Below are 18721 nucleotides of genomic sequence, written 5' to 3' on the forward strand. Positions count from 1 at the left end.
TTTCCTTTCCTTTCCCTTTCCCTTTCCCTTTCCCTTTCCCTTTCCCTTTCCCTTTCCCTTTCCCTTTCCCTTCTTCCATTCCACTCTCTTTTCCATTCCATTCCATTCCATTCCATTCCATTCCATTCCATTCCATTCCATTCCATTCCATTCCATTCCATTCTCCTTTCCTTTCCCTTTTCCCCTCCTCCTTCCCCTTCCCCTCTCTCCCCCAGAAGGTAAACCAGCTCCTCCCCCAGTCCCACCCCACAAACCCACAACAGCCCCCAGGAGCCACTGCCTTACGGAAAATCTTGACGTTGACGGTGGCCTCAGAGTCCCCGTCCTCGGGGCTGCTGACCACGCACTTGTAGATCCCGGCGTCATCGATGTTGGCGTTGTAGATGGTGAGGGTGGAGGAGAAGTCATCGTTGCGCACCACCGAGATGCGCTGCTGGTTCGGGGTCAGCCGCTCCCCGTTCGGGGAGAACCACGAGATGTCCTTGAACTTGGCCTCCCCTGCCACTGTGGGGGAGAGGGTGGGGTGGTGAGACAGCTCTGCCTCACCCACAGACCCCCACAGATCACAGACTCATCCTGCTGCTCATGGGCCCTGACTGACCCCACAGCAAAACACCATCAGTGCCCACAAACCCCTCACAGATCACAGATTCATCCCGCTGCTCATAGGCCCTGACTGACTCCACAGCAAAACATCAGCACAGCAAAGTATCAGCACCCACAGCCTCTCACAGATCACAAATTCATCCCACTGCTCTCAGGCGCTGACTGACCCCACAGCAAAACATCATCAGCACCCACAAACCCCCACAGATCACAAATTCATCCCTCTGCTCACAGGCCCTGACTGACCCCTCAGCAGCAAACATCAGCACAGCAGGGTGTGCTTTACTCTGAGCTAAATCAATAACCCCAGGGCCTGCAGCCACCACGCACCTTGACATAAGAAGAACTTGGATTCTCCAACGCTGATCTCCCCCTGGCTTGGAACAATGTCCACTTGGAGAGAGGCTGGGAAGAGAACAAGCACAGTTAGACAAGGCCTGTGGCGTCCAGCAAAAAAACCTTTGCCACCCTCACAATCCCCATGGATCCCTTAGTGAGTTTACAGTCCACGATGACACCTATTTTCTGATCTGAACTGCTGGTTTTAAACACCAGAGGAAAGTCTTAAACACTACAGGAGGGTTTTAAACATGAGAGTAAGGTTTTGAACACCAGAAGAAAGTTTAAAACAAGAGAGGAGGGTCTTAAACACGAGAGGGGGGTTTTAAACACCAGAAGAAGGTTTTAAAGAAGAAAGGAAGGTTTTAAACAAGAGAAGAAGGTTTTATACCCCAGAGGAAGGTTTTACACCCCAGAGGAAGGATAGTACCCCTGCCCTCCTCATTCCCATTCTCCAGCAGCCCCTCCCAGGACAGATCCACGCAGACCCAGTGCCCTTTTCCCCCACCAACATCCCTGCCTCCTTCTTCATTGCATAAATTATGACCCATTAGGCAGAAAATGTAATTGGATTCTGGCTCTCCTCCAGCTATAGCTTAATTCCACAGCAGATCTGTGGCCTAACAAGCCCGGGTCAAGTTGAATTTGAGGACGCCAAAATAGGTTTTCTTGGGAAAACACCCTCTGTGTTTTCATGTAGGGCAGGAAAATCTGAAAATCTCTCTTCCAGAGCAGCTAATTTTACCTCCAGAGCACAGAGGCATTATTTCAGCTGCCAAACACACCTGGGGTTGTAAGAAACAAGCGCTGCTCCAGAAATGAAAACCTGGCTGTGTGTGCCAATGGCAACATTCCTGAAACTGCTGGGGAAACACACAGACTGGGGGGTCAGGCACTGAGTGTGGAGCTCCCACAGCTGAAGGAGCACTGCCTGCCCTCATTAGGAAAGTACAGGATGATCAGGATTTTCTGAGCACATTCCTTGGGCCAACAACCACCCTGACACAGCACTTCTCTCCAGAAGAAGACTGGGCTCAATAATCAGAGCTGGGATAACCCCAGAGCAAGGTCCTTGCACCCTCCTGGTTCTCCTCTCTGGAGCTCAGCAGGCTGACCTCATAAATGCTGCTATTCCAGCCCTAAACACTGGGATACAGCCCCAAACCCCAAAAACAGGCAAGATTCAGATGGAAGCAGAGCTTGGGAGCACTGAGGGCTCCAGGTCTGACCATAGTCACACAGAACACTGCACACCCTGCAGGGATTCCAGACAGGGACATTAAAGCACCCCTGGACCTCCTGAGGAACGGGAAGGAGCTTGGAACCCCAGCCCAAGCAAGGCAGGGCTTTCAGAGCCCTCAGTTTTCTGTTTCTGCTCAGCACTGGGAGCTGACTGAGATCTATCAGAAACTCAGCCCCATTCTCACTGCACTCTGTAAATGCAGCCCTGAGAGCTGGGAAGGCAATGCCACAGGCTGGGGATGTTAATAATGCCTCTCATTCCATCCTCAGGTGGTTTCTGGAGCAGCCAGGAAGGAGAAGAAAGGCTCTGTGGAAAGCACTGAACTCTGCATCACCCCAAATTTAGCATTTGAGCTCTACCTGACAGCTTTTGTCAGGCCTGGCTGTGCCTCATCAGCTGCACAGAGCAGGAGGAAACCACCCACCCAGGGAGTATCTCCCTGAAAATACAGCCAGAAGGGCCAGGCAGGAGATCTGAGCCCAGGCAGCAACACCCAGCTCCCAGATTTTCCCCATTTTTTTTTTTGATTTTTTCCAAGGGCTCAGCTCCTTCGGTGCATTGAAGTGCTGGGTGGATTTTCAAAAGAATGAAACCTGGAAACCACCCCTGGGAAGGCAAATCTTTTAGAAAGGAGAGGAGGAAGAACATCCCTGGTTCTGCCTCATTCAGCCAGTGCTCCCTCTGTTCCCTGAGCTCCAAAGTTACCATTAAATCCCATCATTAGTGGAATAAGGAACAGCATTTCTGCAAAGCTTGTGCAGAGGGGCAGCAATTCCTTCAGTGAACATCAGCACAGCCCTTCCCAGAGTGAAGGAGGCACAAAGGGAGCCTCCTGGGATGGTTCCTAACTCCAGAAAGGCACTTTTCAAACCCAGGAATTGCCACCAGACAGGAACTGTGACCCCCAGGACAAACAAATACACTTCACAGCACCTCCAGCCTGTTCAGACCAGGAACAGGACACTCGGGCGCCCTGAGGTTGATCCCAAAGGCCAATTCCCTCCCTTTTCCATCGGGATTGGGAGCTTCCAGTGCTCGCCTGGGCACAAAAACACCCAGGAGTTATTAAAAACACAAAACTGAGAAATCCCAACATTTCCCTTCTGCCAGAGATGCTGAGGAGCAAAATTCTACCTGGATTTTTTTTTTTTCCCCCAGTCTCCTGTGGCTTCTCCTGGCGTTTCTTTGGATTTTGGACAGCCTATGGGCTGCCCTGGACCTGGTTTGCAAACACTTCTAAGGCTTTGTCCTACAGATCCCTGGAGATGAAATTAGGGACAAAAGCACCCAGCTGTGTTTGTCCAGCAGCTCCAGCCACAGGGACCGCAGGTAACTGCTGGAATTCAGCTGCAGAAGGAAGAAGCCCCTGCATGAGTCAGTGGCAGCTCATCTGTCCTTATCTCACTCCGGGGAGAGCTCACCCCGCGGTCTGAGCAGCCTCCAGCAGCAGCAGCAGGATTTGCTGCCGCTGTCACCTGCACAAACAGGTCCCCAGAACAAAGGGCTGTGCTGGGATCTCACTGACAACCCTCAGCGTTACTGCCCAGCCTGTGATCTCACTAACAAAGCCAGCGCTGCTGATTTTAATCGCTGTTTAATCGTTATTTTGGCTTTGCAGTTCAGGGAAATGGGGGCTATTTTTTCCACTCTTCATTTAATAGACACTGCTGAGCCCATTTGTATTCTGCTTCCAACTTCGAGCAATAAAGGCCTTTTTAGCATCACATAATAACTGCATTAAAAGGCCTCTTCATAATCACACAATAACACTTTTTATAGCTCTGCCCTCCCCCATATCTTTTATCTGGTTATAAAGTTCCCCAGCCCCCAAAAAATGCTGAATAATTCCCCATTGATTAAAAAAAAAAAACAACAAAAAACCCAACAAATTTGCTAATGCAACTTCCTGTTCATCTGTAGTTCAATATAATTAGTTTTGCATCTCAACAAAAGAAATGAGCTGAAATGAAGCTGTGGTTTTGGTAACAGGCAGGGAGGCTGTGTCCCTGCTGGGCTGGGACTGGGCTTAAGGCAGGAATTTATTCACCTGGGCAATAAAGTGCCATGAGCAGCACAGGTAAGTGGGGTGATTGTTGGGTGCCCAAATTCCAAAGGTGACACAGGAAGCAGGAATATGAATGTTCACACCAAAGGAATGTCTTGGCACAGTAAATACACTCAATTCTGGATTTACCGTGGGGTTCTATTCCCTCAGGTAAATGGGAGCTCGTCCCCTCACATCCTCCCCTTCCTACAAACCCCTGATCCTTTACAGCCCCCAGCACCTCCCCACTGACCTCAGAAGGTTCAAATTTGAGTGCTGGAAGTAAAGAAGGACTGAAATCCCTTTGTGCTCAGCTCAGTGCAGCACTGGGCTCATCCCAGGCTCGGGTCCTCAGGTCTGTGTCCACCCTGCAGCTCCTGGGTCACCTCCAAGCCCCACCAAGGGCTGAACTCAGCTCTGAGGGCTCTTCCTGCCAGGGACCCCTCACTCTGAGCCCAGGAGGGAACTGGGGTGGGCTTTGCCTGGGGGGTGTCTCCAGGAGCAGGAACCCCTGTGCTCCTGGCACAGCTAACCCTGTGCACTACCACAACATGAGTGAAAACCCCAAATCAAAAACCATCACAAATATTGGGGCAAACAAAGCCCAGCACGGATAAACTCAGCTGTGAGTGAACCCTTGGTTCCATCCTCACAGGCTGTACCTTTAATTCTGTTCATTTCTAGCAGCGATTCACCAATTAAACTCAATTCCAGAAATAAAAACCATCGGGAAAGAAATATCTCCTGATCTAACGGGCACGGCTTGTGGAGTAAGGGCGGGATTTGTAAAGCTGGGGAGAGAAGCAGATTATGGTGAAAGCCCTCAGGATTTAATACACAACAAAGGCTTAACAAGACAAAGACAAGGCTCCTGTACACGGTCACTTTATTAAAAATACGCTGACTGCTCAGGAGGAGGAGGCAGCAGCTGGGATTGATCCCAGCTGGGCTGCAGATCCAATTCCTCCCCCGTCGCCATGGCAACCACTCCCTAAATCTGGCAGGAATTGGAGGAGGGGACGGCTGGCTCCTGTGGGGAATATCGGCTCCTGGAGAGGCGGGGAGGAACAGCACAGTGCCACGGCACAACAGCCCAGAGAGGCCAGCCCGGAGCCACCTTCAGGGCAGGAACTGCCCAAAATAGAGACCCCAAAGCCCAGCTGGGGGCCCTGGATGTGAGAGATGGATAGAGGGAGCATCCCCTGCCCTGCACTGTTCTGGATGTGAGGGATGGTCAGAGGGAGCAGCCCCTGCCCTGCAGTGTCCTGGATGTGAGGGATGCTCCTCACCCATGATGTGCCTGCAGGCACAGAGGGAGCATCCCCTGTCCCAGCCCCGATTCCAAACCCAAATTCCAAACCCACAGGGAGGTTTGGGGAAGGGCTCAGCTCTGGCACAGCATCCCCGAGCCAGGGCAGCTCTGGGGCTGGGCACAGCTCTGCCTCCAGCCACCCTTCTGTCTGTCCTGCCCACTCCAGGGGATGTAATCCCCTTTTCCAGCAGGACCCAGTGGATGCTGAGGGGTGGGAGAAAGGTAATTCACTCACCCTTGTAAGGAAACCAGGTGTGTTTGCTTCCAAACCAAACACAATTCCAATTGTTCTGTACAACAGCACAGTCTGTGAGGCACCTCTCTCTGTGAGGAACCTCTCTGCCCTCTGCGTCTCACCCAAAACAAGGGACAGGGGGGCTCTGCCAGCCAAAATCCACGTGCACCATCCATCCCTGCCCTCCTGCACATCCCTGGGCACTATTTCACAGTGCCAGGGAAAGATGTGCTTGGCCAGGCAGCTGAAATCAGGGGCCCAGGCAGCTGTGGCAGCACGAAATCACAGGCAGGGAATTCAGAGAGGTTTCTCCTCTGCTTCATTTCAGTCAGAATCATTCTGCTTCTGAACAAAGTGACATGTCCAAGCTGATGCAGGGAATCTGTGCAGGGAAAATGGAGTAGTTCCAATTATGTCCACACTGTGACCCCATCCTTTCTGTGCACGAGATCTGCTCACAAGCGCTTTTAATTTTTAAATGACCACAAGGAACACCAAAAAATACCATTAACACCTTTTCCTACAGAAATTTATGAATCGCAGTAAAACTTCCCAGACACCTCGGTATTTTTACATGAAACACAATTTTATGCCTCTTTTTGATGACATTGTTGATAAAAGCTTTTTATTGCTATGGATCATAAAACTAATAGTCCTATTTACCACAGCAAATATTTTCATTTACCTGAGGCAGGGTAAGCCAGGATTCTTTATGGAGCCATTAAATCAGGGTATGGACAATTTTAATTAAAAACCAAGCAAGTCACAATCTTCTGCTGAGAGAGAAGTCTGGGTGGTAGGAAGAACCCGGAGAAGATGAGAAAAACAGGATTTGTAAAAGCCCAGGGTGTGAGGCTAATCTTGCAGCAGTTTGTTTTGGCAGTGCACTGAGCAGCACGAGCTCCATCCTTCAGGGGAGCACAGAATCACTGCCTCTGTCAGGCAGGAGCAGCTCCAGGAGCTCCCTGGCTTTCCTCAAAGGAAGCAATCCCTGCTCCCTGCAGGCTCCATTCCCATCCATCAGCCCTAGGAGCACTCCCAGCCCCAGATCTGACCCTCAAGTGTTGGGAACAATTCTTCCCCAGCCCTCTTTTATGTGGTGGTTTAGTTCAGGGGACATGTTTTTAGCACTGTGTTAAAGCTGAAATTCAGTATTTGCTGCACAGGAGGTTAATTATGAACTCCAGTGAAGCATTTACTGCAGGTTCACTCCAGGAAGGCACATCCCAAGTCCAGCATGTTCATCCCATCCCACACTGCAGAATAATTCCTCTCTCTGCCTATCACAGCTTTCTACTGGAGTTCTCAGGAGGAGAATAAACCTCTCTCTTCTATTTCAGCTAAAAGGAAGAGGAGAGAAAACACGGAATGCAGTTTTTATCTCTTTTCCCTGTTCCCAACAAGGTGAGACCATGCAGAAGCCAAGCCCTGGTGCTCTCAATTGCTGCTGTTGAAGCACCATGAGGTGTAAATGCACAAAAGTGGATTTTGGTCTCACTGCTCAAGCAGCAGGTGGAAGTTTCTGAGGAGTGACAACAGGCCTTGGCTGAAGATGGAGGAGCCACCCTCAAGGCACCCAGGCTGGGGTTTTCAGGTGTTCTGCACCTAAAATGGATTTCTAAAGCTCATCCAGCATCACCTTCCACTGTCCCAGGCTGCTCCAAGCCCTGTCCAATTGGCCCTGGACACATCCAGGGGCAGCCACAGCTTCTCTGGGCAACCCCACCCTCCCAGGGAAGGGTTTATTCCCAATACCCATCCAGCCATGCCCTCTGGCAGTGGGAAAACATCAAATATTCCACCTGCATTTCAGAGAGTTACAGCCTCTCCTGAATTGTGGCTCACAAAAGTGCTTTGGAGAGACTCCTGTAGATTTTAGTAGTTTAAATTCATATCTGGAGCCGTCTTCTGCCAAGTGTAAAGTGTCAGAAATCAATAGTTTATTTAATGTGTCAATTAATCTTTCATGGCTGGTGGGACCTGGGAATTCTGTGGTAGCTGCGTATCACTGGATAGTTTAGACTGAGCTGAAAATCACAGACTCAGCCTGGCTCCTCTGTGAGAAACAGGAATTTCCAATGCTGCCTTACAGCAAGATTAAACAGTCCCGCTCTTCCTTGCTATGTGAGGTGAAGAAGAAGGCTCATTAATAAATTAATTGACATTAAAAACATGAGGAGGCTCCTTCACTAAATAAATAAAGCCACATGGGGAGAGCAGAAGGCACAGGGAGGTGAAGGAATAAGAGCACATGTCAGTATTTATAATTTTTATTCTTTTTTCAGACCAGCCTTCAGGGCTGATGAAGAAAACCACCTCAGCCCATGGCCAAAGCCCTGTCACAGGGCAGACCATGGAGATGTTCCTGGAAATCTGGGGACTTGGTAAAAAACATCATTGCCTCTGGAAACACCACTGGAATTTGTGGGTAACGTTTCAAGTGTGTGTTAACTGCAAGGCCTTTTGCAAGCCCCACACCGAGAGAACCTCCAGAGTATCACCAGGACTATTAGAGTCATTAACAGCATCCACTGAATAAAACCTGAGATATTATTATAATGAAAACTGAAGGCAAAAGACTGGGAAGAATAACATGCTAATACACTGCCCTATTTGCTCAGCAAGCATAGGAACCAAAAATCCCTCCAGGCAAGAGAGAACTGAGCTTGTTTACTGCTCTCTGCTGCTCAGCACTGTTCCAGCTCCCTGGCTGGCAGAGTAAAGCCAAGGTAAAGGCAATAAATCAGAGCCTTTCCTCATTCAGCCACCCCAATGCATGGAACAGGAAGAGTTTACACAACCCCAAATTTAGACATCATTTAAAGCTCCAGAGGCTCAAAAAGAGGTGATGCCAAGGAAGAAATAAAAAGAATCTGAACCCAGGCAGGGTGTCCAAAGGCCTCCAGCATCAGCTGTGACTGACAGGATAAACACTCCCCAGATTGTCAGCAGCCAAGAAAAGGCTTCATCCACACTCCTCCGGGATGTCTCCTGGAAACCCAGGGAGAATTCAGCCCAGCAAACACAAGAAATTTAATCACTGCAACTCATAAGTTATGCAAGGCAGACAAAGAACGTTTCAGCTGAGCATTTGTGCCCCAAAATTTAAGAGAACAGTCAGTTCATCTCTGAACCTCTCCTGGTCTGTACAAGCAAGACACTCCTTGAAATAATTCACTCCTACTTGCAAGAATTTACTCCAAGACTTGCAAGAATTTACTCCAAGACTTGCAGGAATTTACTCCATGTAAGCACCAAAAGAAAACCTCCAGTGAACTCCAAACCAACTGGATTTTCACACCTCTCCTCGTGCAGCAAAGCACAGGACAGAGGGAAAATTGAGGAAAAGGGAACCAGACTCCGGCTGGGTGCTTGAGATGACACAGCTTTTGGGAAAGATCTCTGTAAAAAACCCAATAAATAAAGAAAGCACACACAGAGATTGATCATCTCCACACAGATCCAAATACACAGGGCACAAACATGGCTCAGAGCTGCTTCCTTTATTCCATGAGTGCCATATTCTGATCTCCATCTCCTCAGTGCACTGGTCTCTCTGGGTTTGACTGAAGGCAGAGCAGTGGCCTCAGGCCCCACGTGCTCAGCATGTTTAATTTGTGCTGCCGACAGACAACACCCCATCAAAAGGAAGCCTCCAGGAGGAAAATAACGGGGGCAGGCTGTAAATTCAGAGAGCACAGCCTAAGCCACAGCTCATCACTGCCATGACTGCCTCGAATTAAAGCCATAAAGGCTTTTAATCTGAGCTAAAACCACTGCGGCTCCACCAAAGGGAATGACCAAAATGTGAGCACAAATCTGTAATCCAGGCAAGCACAACCAGCCTGGGCAAGCCACACACATCAGTCCAGCACTTTGCTTTTCTCCCAGCTTTGCACTCTGCTGCACTCCCTTTTTTTTTTTTTTTTTGTCTCCTCCACCATTTCTCCTCACAGGTGAGAAATATCAGGACAATTTGGTCCAACTGCTGACAGGAAAAGCTTGAAATTAGTGGCACTACAATTAACCAGAAAGAGCCAATAAAATTGAGTGGTCACCACGACTTTCAGAATATTGGGGCATAAATTAAAGGTCCAAGGCAGGATTTCTCTAATGAAAGTTTTTCTCCCTTAACTTCCACAAAGAATGCCAACCCGCAGACACCCATTTAGATGTACAAATGGCCAACACTGAGCACTGAATATCAACCCCCAGCTCCTCATTTAAATGTACAAATGACCAACACTGAGCACTGAATATCAACCCCAAGATCTCCATTTAAATGTACAAATGGCCAGCACTGAGCACTGAAAGTCACACCCCCAAATGGCCAACACTGAGCACTGAGTGTAAACCCCCAGACCCTCATTTAGACGTAAAAATGGCCAACACTGAGCACTGAATGCCAACTCCCAAATCTTCATTTAAATGTACAAATGGCCAACACCGAGCACTGACACCTCGTGTCTGGAGATTTTGGTGCCTGCTCTGCAGCCTCAGCCCCTTTTATTGAGATGTGCTCCCTAATTCCCAGGCACTGTCACTGGGGATTACCTGGAGCTGCAGCTAAGCCCTCCAGGGGAGGGGCTGCTGTGTTTAAAGAGCTTTTTGCAGCAGGTCCCTGCTCGGTGGCACCTGCAGGGCAGGGATGAGCCAGGGGCAGTACCTGGGCTCCAGCCACGGGCAGGAGCAGCTTTGGAAATAGAAGCAGGCCAGGTTAATCCCTGGGATAATGAATATCCAGGGGCAGACTGCACCTGACCCCTATCTGCTAATGGTTGCGAGTGCTCCAGCAGCCCTGAGGATTTACAGCTCCCACAGCTGCCTCCTGGACTGAATTCCCTGCATTCTACACTGGAGTTCCCGAATTCTGGCTACACCAGCACCCCCAGGCACAGGGGGGACTGCTGGGGTGTCCTGCAGGGCCAGGAGCTGATTTGGTGATCTGAGTCCTTTCCAATTCAGGGGTGACTTCTGCAAAGGGTTCCAAGTCCCCAAATCTCGAGGTGACTTTGAACACTGATGTGTCTGACCGATGTTAACAACAGGGCTGTCTCCTGTGATCAGCTTTAGCATGTTTTCCTGGTACTTACAATGTTTTAATTGGAATGATGGTGTAAGAACTACTCACTGAAGGGGAGCAGGAAGGGAAGGAGATGCTCAGTGATCTGTGAGGGCAAAGACCTTTAAAGCACCTGAGGATTCCTGCTGAATTCCTCCCTCCCACACCCCCTGCTCCTCTCCAGGGTGTGAAATAACAGCACAGGAACAGCAGCGCTGCTCTGGAATACAGAACACGGCCAGAAAAGGCAGCAGCAGCGACAGAAATGTCCTCTGAGAGTAGCAGGAGAAGCAAAATGTCCCCAAAATGACAAACCCAAGGCAAGGCACACAGCAGGGATCGATGCAGGGGCTGTGCTGAAAGGACAAACCCAAGTGTCACAACCCCTGCACCACCACAAACCCTCCTGGAAGCACCAGCATTAATTGCTCTTTACTTTAAACCATCCCCAGGGAGCAGTGAGAGGCACAAGTGAATGTCCCAGATACAATATCCTGCTTTTATCTCTACCAGCCAGAGCCAATATTCGTTTTTGCAGTTCCCCCACACAGCTGCCCAGCTCTGCCACTGCTATTTCTGCATCTCTGGGACAGATTTCTCCTGCCACTAACAACTGCTTGCTCTGCTGGAATGAAGACCACAGTGGGGCTGGGAAGCTCCCTCCCAGCCTGGAGGGGTTTATTTTTGTGTCCTGGATCCCACAATGAAATCCCACGAACGTGGCCCCTCCTCAGGAGGAAAAAGCAGCTCGGGCAGGCTGCAAGAAACACGAGCACAATGCAGGCCAGAGAGGTAAAATAATCATCATTCCTCATCCCAGAGTCACTGCATGGGAAGGATAAACTTGTCCACTCAATCCCAAAGTGTTCTATTCTGTTTGGGGCAGTCCAAAATGCAAACCCAACCCAGCAGTTCCCAAAGCAGGAGGCAGAGCTGGCACTAACAGCAAATCCTCTCTGGGTATTGGCCTCAGTTTGGGCATGGTGACCCCAAAAATGCCACAGCAGATTCCTGTGGAGCACTGGACACAGATCAACACTTGCAATACCAGGAAAAAAAGGGAAAACCCAGCCCAGCCCAGCCCAGCCCAGGCAGAATTCAGCACTGCCTTCCTTGCTGGATCTGCCTGTTCACTCTTTGCCAGGGTCAGAAATGTGGAGAGGCCCTTTCGCCACTCTCCAGATCCCACTCAGAGAGCTCCAGCATTTCTTTGTGCCACCCCACAACCCACCAAAATGCCTTCTAATTTCCTGACAGCAAAATTACCCCAGCTCTTCCAAATAAACACAACTTGGTCATGAACTCATCATTACCACAGGGTGGTTTTGGGTTTAAAGCCTTTTCTTTCCTTCACCCATAGGGCCAGCATTCAAAAAAAGCATCCCTGGAAGTGCCCAAGGCCAGGCTGGGCAGGGCTGTGAGCAGCCTGGGACAGGGGAAGGTGTCCCTGCCCATGGCAGGGCTGGCACTGGGTGGGCTTTGGGGTCCCTTCCAGCCCAAACCCTTCATCAGTCCCACGATTTTCACCCCAGATTTGCACACTGCCAGCTCCCAATCCTACAGGCCCCCAAATGGAAGGCACAAAGGGAAAGGGAAATCCCTGAATCCTCCAGAAAAATCAGCAATGTGGGGCAGGAGATGCAGTGATGTTCTGAGAGTCACAGATCTCTCTGTGCTGCTTCATTGTCACTCCACATCTCCCCATGATGATCTACAAGTGCCCCAAATTCAAAGTGGTTACTGAAATCAAGTCTCTTTCTTCTGAAATTACCCATCAACTCATTAATCTTTTTTAATATTCCCTCCTTTACAATCTTTGCTCTTTCATCTCTAAGGAAAAAGGCAGTGCAGGGGAATCTGTTTGGCTCAGAAGAATTCCACATAACAACCCCAGCCACCAGCAAAGCAGGGAGAGGGGAATGAGCCAAGAGAATTCACACAAAGGAGGTAAAACCAGGAAATTTAAATGAGATGATGACACAAAACCTGCACAGAATCTTCTGTGTCACCTTGCATCGATAATATAATACCAAATTATTTATTCAGCCACTTTGTATTGGTAAAATAACACCAAATGGTTTATCCAGCCACCTTGAATTGATAAATTAACAGTAAATTATTTATCCAGCTGTGTGTGGGGCAGGGTGGGAGTGCACAGCTCAGCCCCAGCAATGCCTGATCAGGGCGCTCCCAGCGCCCTCCCCTTCCCCAGGCACAACAAAGGCAATAAAACAGCTCAATTCCAGCCCGGATTAAAGCGGGGACTCAGGTAGGGGCACAATCCGCCCCGGGAAGAGCAGCAAAGCGCTCTCATTGGGATGTTAATGAATGCAGCATCATTAACACCAAATGGCTGCGGAGTTAAACACACCATCCCCGAGCCCAGCCAAGCAAGTTAATGGTTGCATCAAACAACGAGGTCAACCCTTCCCCTGCCCCAGTTATTAAAATGGGAATTCTTGTTGTTATAGGATGGCATTAAAAGGAATTTACTGGCGCTTTTATGTTTTACATTCACTCGTGCAGCGCTACAGTTATTCAAAGTATTTGGCACGCCGGGTTTGCAGCCACAAAGGGCGTTTTGTTTCTGCTGGAGTGAAGGACAAGACAGACAAGGACAGATAAAAATAAGAGGAAGAAAAGGAGACAGAAGATGACAGAGCGACGCAACTGCAGCGCCACATCCAAGGGAGCGCCGCTCTGAAAATCTGAGTGGAAAAACTTCTTCAAACAAAGGCAAGCGCCACAGACCACAGCGAGCAGAGGATTTCACTGCCAAGGGTAATTCCAGCACTTTTCGGTGAGTTTGTGCTGCATGCCAGGCATAATAAACAGGAGCAAAGCAGAGAGGCATTTCCAGCCCCCTGTGCTGCTCGTCCTGACCCACCACACCAGCTCCACATGGACACCCTGCAAAGAACTGCATTTCCATCTTTTATTTCAGAGCTGATCTGGCTAAAGGCAGGATAAAAGATCAGCAAAGCAATGTCACACTCCGGGCTGGGAGCTGCATCCAACATAAACTCAATCATGATTAAAGGAAAGGAATCAATTCCTTTTTCCCCACCGCAGTTTTGGCTTTTTTTTTTTTTCTTTTTTTTTTTCTTTTTTTTTTTTCTTTTCCAGGCAGCACTTTTCCTTCTTGTGCAAGTCCTTGTCCTGAGCTGAATTTCTATTTCTGATTGTTTTATTTCCTGCAATAAAACAGCTCCCATGGAATCCCTCCCAGCCAGGCTGATCAGGGCAGACAGTCACCAATTAACCAGGCTTTAATGCAATCTCCATCCCATCCTCGCTGGGGACTGGGAGCAGCCCAGCCTTCCTCCTCCACCACCTGCCAGGGAAAAGGCAGATCCCACAGAAGGAAAGAAAAAATTAAAAACAAAAACAACAAAAAAAAGGAAACTCCAAAGCCCAGCGGGCAGCCCTGACAGCCTCGCTCTCCTCACAACAACACGGAATATTTCAAGTGAGAAACACTCCTGGGCTTTCCACAGCAACAAGGATTTGGGGAGAAATGCTGAGAGAGGAGGAGGAGGTGGCAGCAGGGGTGGCAGCAGCCCCAGATTGTGACACCCTACAAACCTCCTGCCAAATCCACCTAGGAAATCAGATTTTTTCCTGCAAGGAGCCCAACAGGATCCAATCTGTGTTTTAGTTAACAAGCCTCAGAGAATGAGCCAAATCTTGTGCTGTGCTTGGTGCTTTTGGGCACCATCTGCATTGCAGGGTTTCCTCTGTGCTTAACCAGTGTCCTCACAAAAAATAATGGGGTTTTGTAGGGTTGCTTTCAGTAAAAGGAAAGAGAATTGCACCTTGATTTAAACAACGTGAAACACCCTGAAAATACCTGGGATTTAATAAAAATTTTCTGGCTCTAAAGAGAAAAACCTGAACGTGTTCTGTCTAATTTCCACCAGGATGTGTCCAAAATGACTGCAAGGAACCAGGGGACAGCAGGTGCACCCCAAAAATGCCTCAAAAATGTGGGTGGAGCGAGCTGCAGGTCCCTTGTCTGGGTGGATAAAGGTCTAAAAACCAGCTCTGGAAATCTCTGCCGTGGGAACAGCAATGGCTGAGGGAATGGAGCTCAAACTGCCTCAATTTGGGGATGAAAAATTCTCATTTCCTAAGAATGCTGAGCAGTGAGTTGGGACAGAGCGTCCCCAAGCCTCCCCACTCTGTGCCCTCCATTAGCACCTAAGAAAATCTAAAAGAAATCTATGTATTGGTTGATGAGAATAAATAAATCTGTGCCCTTTTTTCACTGGATGAAAAGCCAGGGAATAAAAAAGAAACAACAAAACCAAAGTGCAAGAGGCAAAGCAAAGACAGCCAGCCCAGGGAGCCCAGCACGGCCACTGGGAGCTGTGAGACACCAGCCCAGCCCTCACGGGATGTTTGCAGAAATAAAGACCCACGGGAGGAAAGAAAAATATTCTCCCCTCACAAAAAAAAAGGGGAAAAAAAAGAAAAAAAAAAAAGGGGGGGGGAGGGGAAGGAAAAAAGAAAAGGAAAAAAAAAGAAGGAAAAAAGGGAGAGAACAAAAAAAAAGAAGGAAAAAAGGAAAAGAAAAATTTAAAAAGAATAAAAGGAAAAAAGGGAAAAAAATAAAAAAGGAAAATAAAAATAATAATTTTTAAAAAAATAAAAATGAAAAAAAATAAAGGAAAAAGAGAAAAGAAAAAAAAAAAAGCCGGGCTGTCTGTAAATGAGAGTACTCAGGCACTCAGGTCACTGCAGTAAATCACAGCCCTTAATTTCATGTGAAAGGAGGGAATGTTAGACGACCACAGGACCCTCAAAGAGGCCTTTGTTAGGAGGGAGCCCTGTGCATAAATACATCTCACAAGCCTGGAGAAAGGATGCTTAGAAAAGAAAATGCCCCTGGATTTTTTGGCCTTATTTTATCACCTTTCAGAGGATAAAGAAGCCGAAAAATCAAGAAGAGCTACAAGTGACAATTAACCTATTAGCAGACGGAGGAACCATTTCGTTTGCACTATTTGGGCAGCAAAGGGCTCCTCCAAAGGGCTCTGCTGCACCTCGGGGGCCACAGGGACTCAGGAGGAGCTGGAAAAAACAAGCAGGGATCAGGAATTATCCATCCTTCCTCATTCCTGCAGGTCCCACCATCACCAGTGATACGATCAACAGCTAAAATTCATCATCCCAGCCGATAAAAGAGTATTAAAGGCTCCATCCTGCACTTCTGGAGCATCTTCTTCTGCTGGTTATTGTCTCCTCTCAGTATCTCAGCCCCAGATATTTCAGAGTGGATTTTACAGCACTGCAGAGCCTTGGTGAGACTACAGTGGGAATTCCCATGGGAATGGCAGTGGTAAATTGGGGAATGCCACTCAAAATCCTCACCGGTGACTCCTCCATGTCCTGCCATCTGATCCCGAGCTTCCCATCACCTCCCTGCCAGGTCAGGGCTGAGCAGGAGCTGATCCAAGCTGAAATTTCCCCAAAATCGGAGCCCTACTCTCCAAGGAACCACTGAAATAGCCTTGAAAAAAAAGCTTTTGGAGCACAACAATCGCAAAGGCTTGAGGAGGGAGCTGTGAGAAATTCGGAATTTCTGAATAAGTGGAGAGAGCATTAAAACAAAAGGTGGACATTTAGAGCCAATTCACGGATGGAACTGAGTATGAAACAATCTCCTGCAGGAGGAGGATGCTGCAGGTGGTGACAATAATTCTGCCCAAACCAGCAAAATGTGCTGCCTCCTCTGCACCATTCCAAGGTGGATTCACATCTGAAATTCCGTCTTTTTCCCCTAAAAACGTGTGGGGATGGGAACGTTTCTCAGCAGGAACGCATTCCCCTGTTCCCTGACACAACAGGCTGAGTCTATAATTAAAGACCTTGGGGAAGGATGCAGCACTTTTCCCAAACTGAATCCCAGATGAATCAGATCCTCCCAGGAGCATCCTGCACTGGGCTGTGACTGGGGACAGAATCAGCTGGAAATAAAGTGCCTGAGCTTGAATCTAAATCTAAATCTAAATCTAAATGTGTGTGTGCATATATCTGTATATGTATATTGTATATATATACATACATCTATATACACATATATAATATATGTAATATATATTATATATTATATATTTAATACAATATATAATATAAATTATATAAAATATATTGTATTTTGTTATATATAATACATATATTATATATATAACAAATATATTTTATTTTTTTATATGTTGTATTATATATAAACTCTCTGTTCCTTCCCATGCTTCAAACATGTGGAGACCAGAATGGACCAAATGCTCCCCAAATTCAGTGCCAGTAAGTCCTGGGCCTGTGTGATCTGTGGGAATAGACACAAGAAACGCTTGGAAAGGGCAAGGAATAAACCCAAGCACTGCCTTACTGACTTAGCTGAACACAGTGGACAAACCATTAAACAAATTGGAGCCTCCAAACTAATGAACACCTGCCCTCAATCCGGGAAAACAAGGCAGAAATCTCCATGCAAATAGCAGGCAGCTCCTGCAAACAAGAACTGGCACCAATCCAGAGCCAAAACTGGGCTGGCAGGACCCAGCAGAATTTGGAACTCGGCTGGGGAGAGGCCTGGAACAAGTTTGTTATCACGCAATTACAGCACTGCTAATTTCTTGTGCAGCAAACGCCAAACTCCTGCTCCTTGCTGATGGATGGATGGATGGACAGGGAGCAGGGAACAGAGATGAGGACCAGGCAGGCAGGAGCAGACACAAGTCCATAGGGAATGGATTATACATGGCTTAAATGGCCTAATCCACTTTGCTTTCAACAGGTCCCACATAAACAAGGCTCCAGTGCATGTTAAATAAAAGCCCCATGAAATTTTAATGAAAAGCAATATGCAGTTACAGAAACTAATCTGCTAAATGGAATCATTTCATAAGTGGCAAATTCTGCGAGGCAAAGAGGAGTCATGAAATAACCTTATCTAATACCCAATATCTGAGAGCAGCGTGGAGATTGGGTTTAAGGAAAGCAGCAGGAACAGGAGGTTTTTCTGGCCTCAGTCACTGAAATTCTGAAGCTCCTCTGAGCTGAGCCCCTGACATCCTGCTTTACCTCGAGCAGAACTGCCCATCCTTGTGCTCCTCCCGTGATGCTCCAGCCTGACTTGTTATTTTAATGTTTCCTTTAGGTCGGTGACAAGTCCAATAGGGCACCAGTCCTGGAGATTCCTGTCCCCCAAATCAGGGCAATTATGGGCAGGAACAGGAGCCATACCGCAGTGCCACGAGCAATCCTGTCCCTCATCCCTGCCATCGCTGTGATCGTGGAGATGAACACACAGAAACCAAACCCCCCTGCACCTCTGACAGCTCATCAATGAAAATAACATTTCCCTGCATCACACTCACCAGGCATTTCTAAATCCCGTTTATTTTAAGGCCTGGGGGCCAGCACTATTAAAACCCAACAGATGCAAGAATAGATTTTGCCATGAGGTAAAACAGGATTAGGAAAAAAAAAACAAACAACCTCAGTCTTTCTTTTCAGGGCTCAGCTACTTCCTAAGGCTGGATCCAGCCCTGGTGCAAAGCAGCAGCACATAAACAGCATTTGTTGTCTGCAGAGCTTCCCTTCCACACACATTTCATTCCTCACCCCTTGAAAAGGAATTAAACCCCAACCAAAGTGCTTTTCCAGGCAGCTGAGCTTTGGTTGGGGCTGATAAAGGGACACAGGGCTGTGGGTAAGGACATGGAGATGGTGGAGAACAGATTTTCAGGGAGCTCTGGCACGGGGGAACCCCACGGGCAGCTCAGCCCCACAGGCACTGGGCTCATTTGGGTTATCCAAAAACAGCCAGCAGTGATGGGACCATCTCTGAGTGCCTGATCACCACACAGCCCTGG

At 48.2% G+C, this 18721-nt stretch overlaps 1 protein-coding gene across 3 annotated transcripts in view; it reads right to left on the bottom strand.

Annotated features, from left to right (window-relative positions):
- Window positions 1-380, bottom strand: part of NCAM1 (neural cell adhesion molecule 1) — a 44374-nt gene extending 43994 nt beyond the window's left edge. For all 3 annotated transcript variants that reach the window (XM_083878162.1, XM_083878164.1, XM_083878163.1), the window contains exon 1: window positions 286-380. The gene's annotated coding sequence lies outside the window, so the exon portion shown is untranslated. The remainder of the gene's footprint in view (window positions 1-285) is intronic.
- Window positions 381-18721: the final 18341 nt, after the last annotated feature.

This window comes from Zosterops lateralis (assembly GCF_965231275.1).
Source record: "Zosterops lateralis genome assembly, chromosome: 25".
In the NCBI taxonomy this organism is placed as follows: Eukaryota; Metazoa; Chordata; class Aves; order Passeriformes; family Zosteropidae; genus Zosterops; species Zosterops lateralis.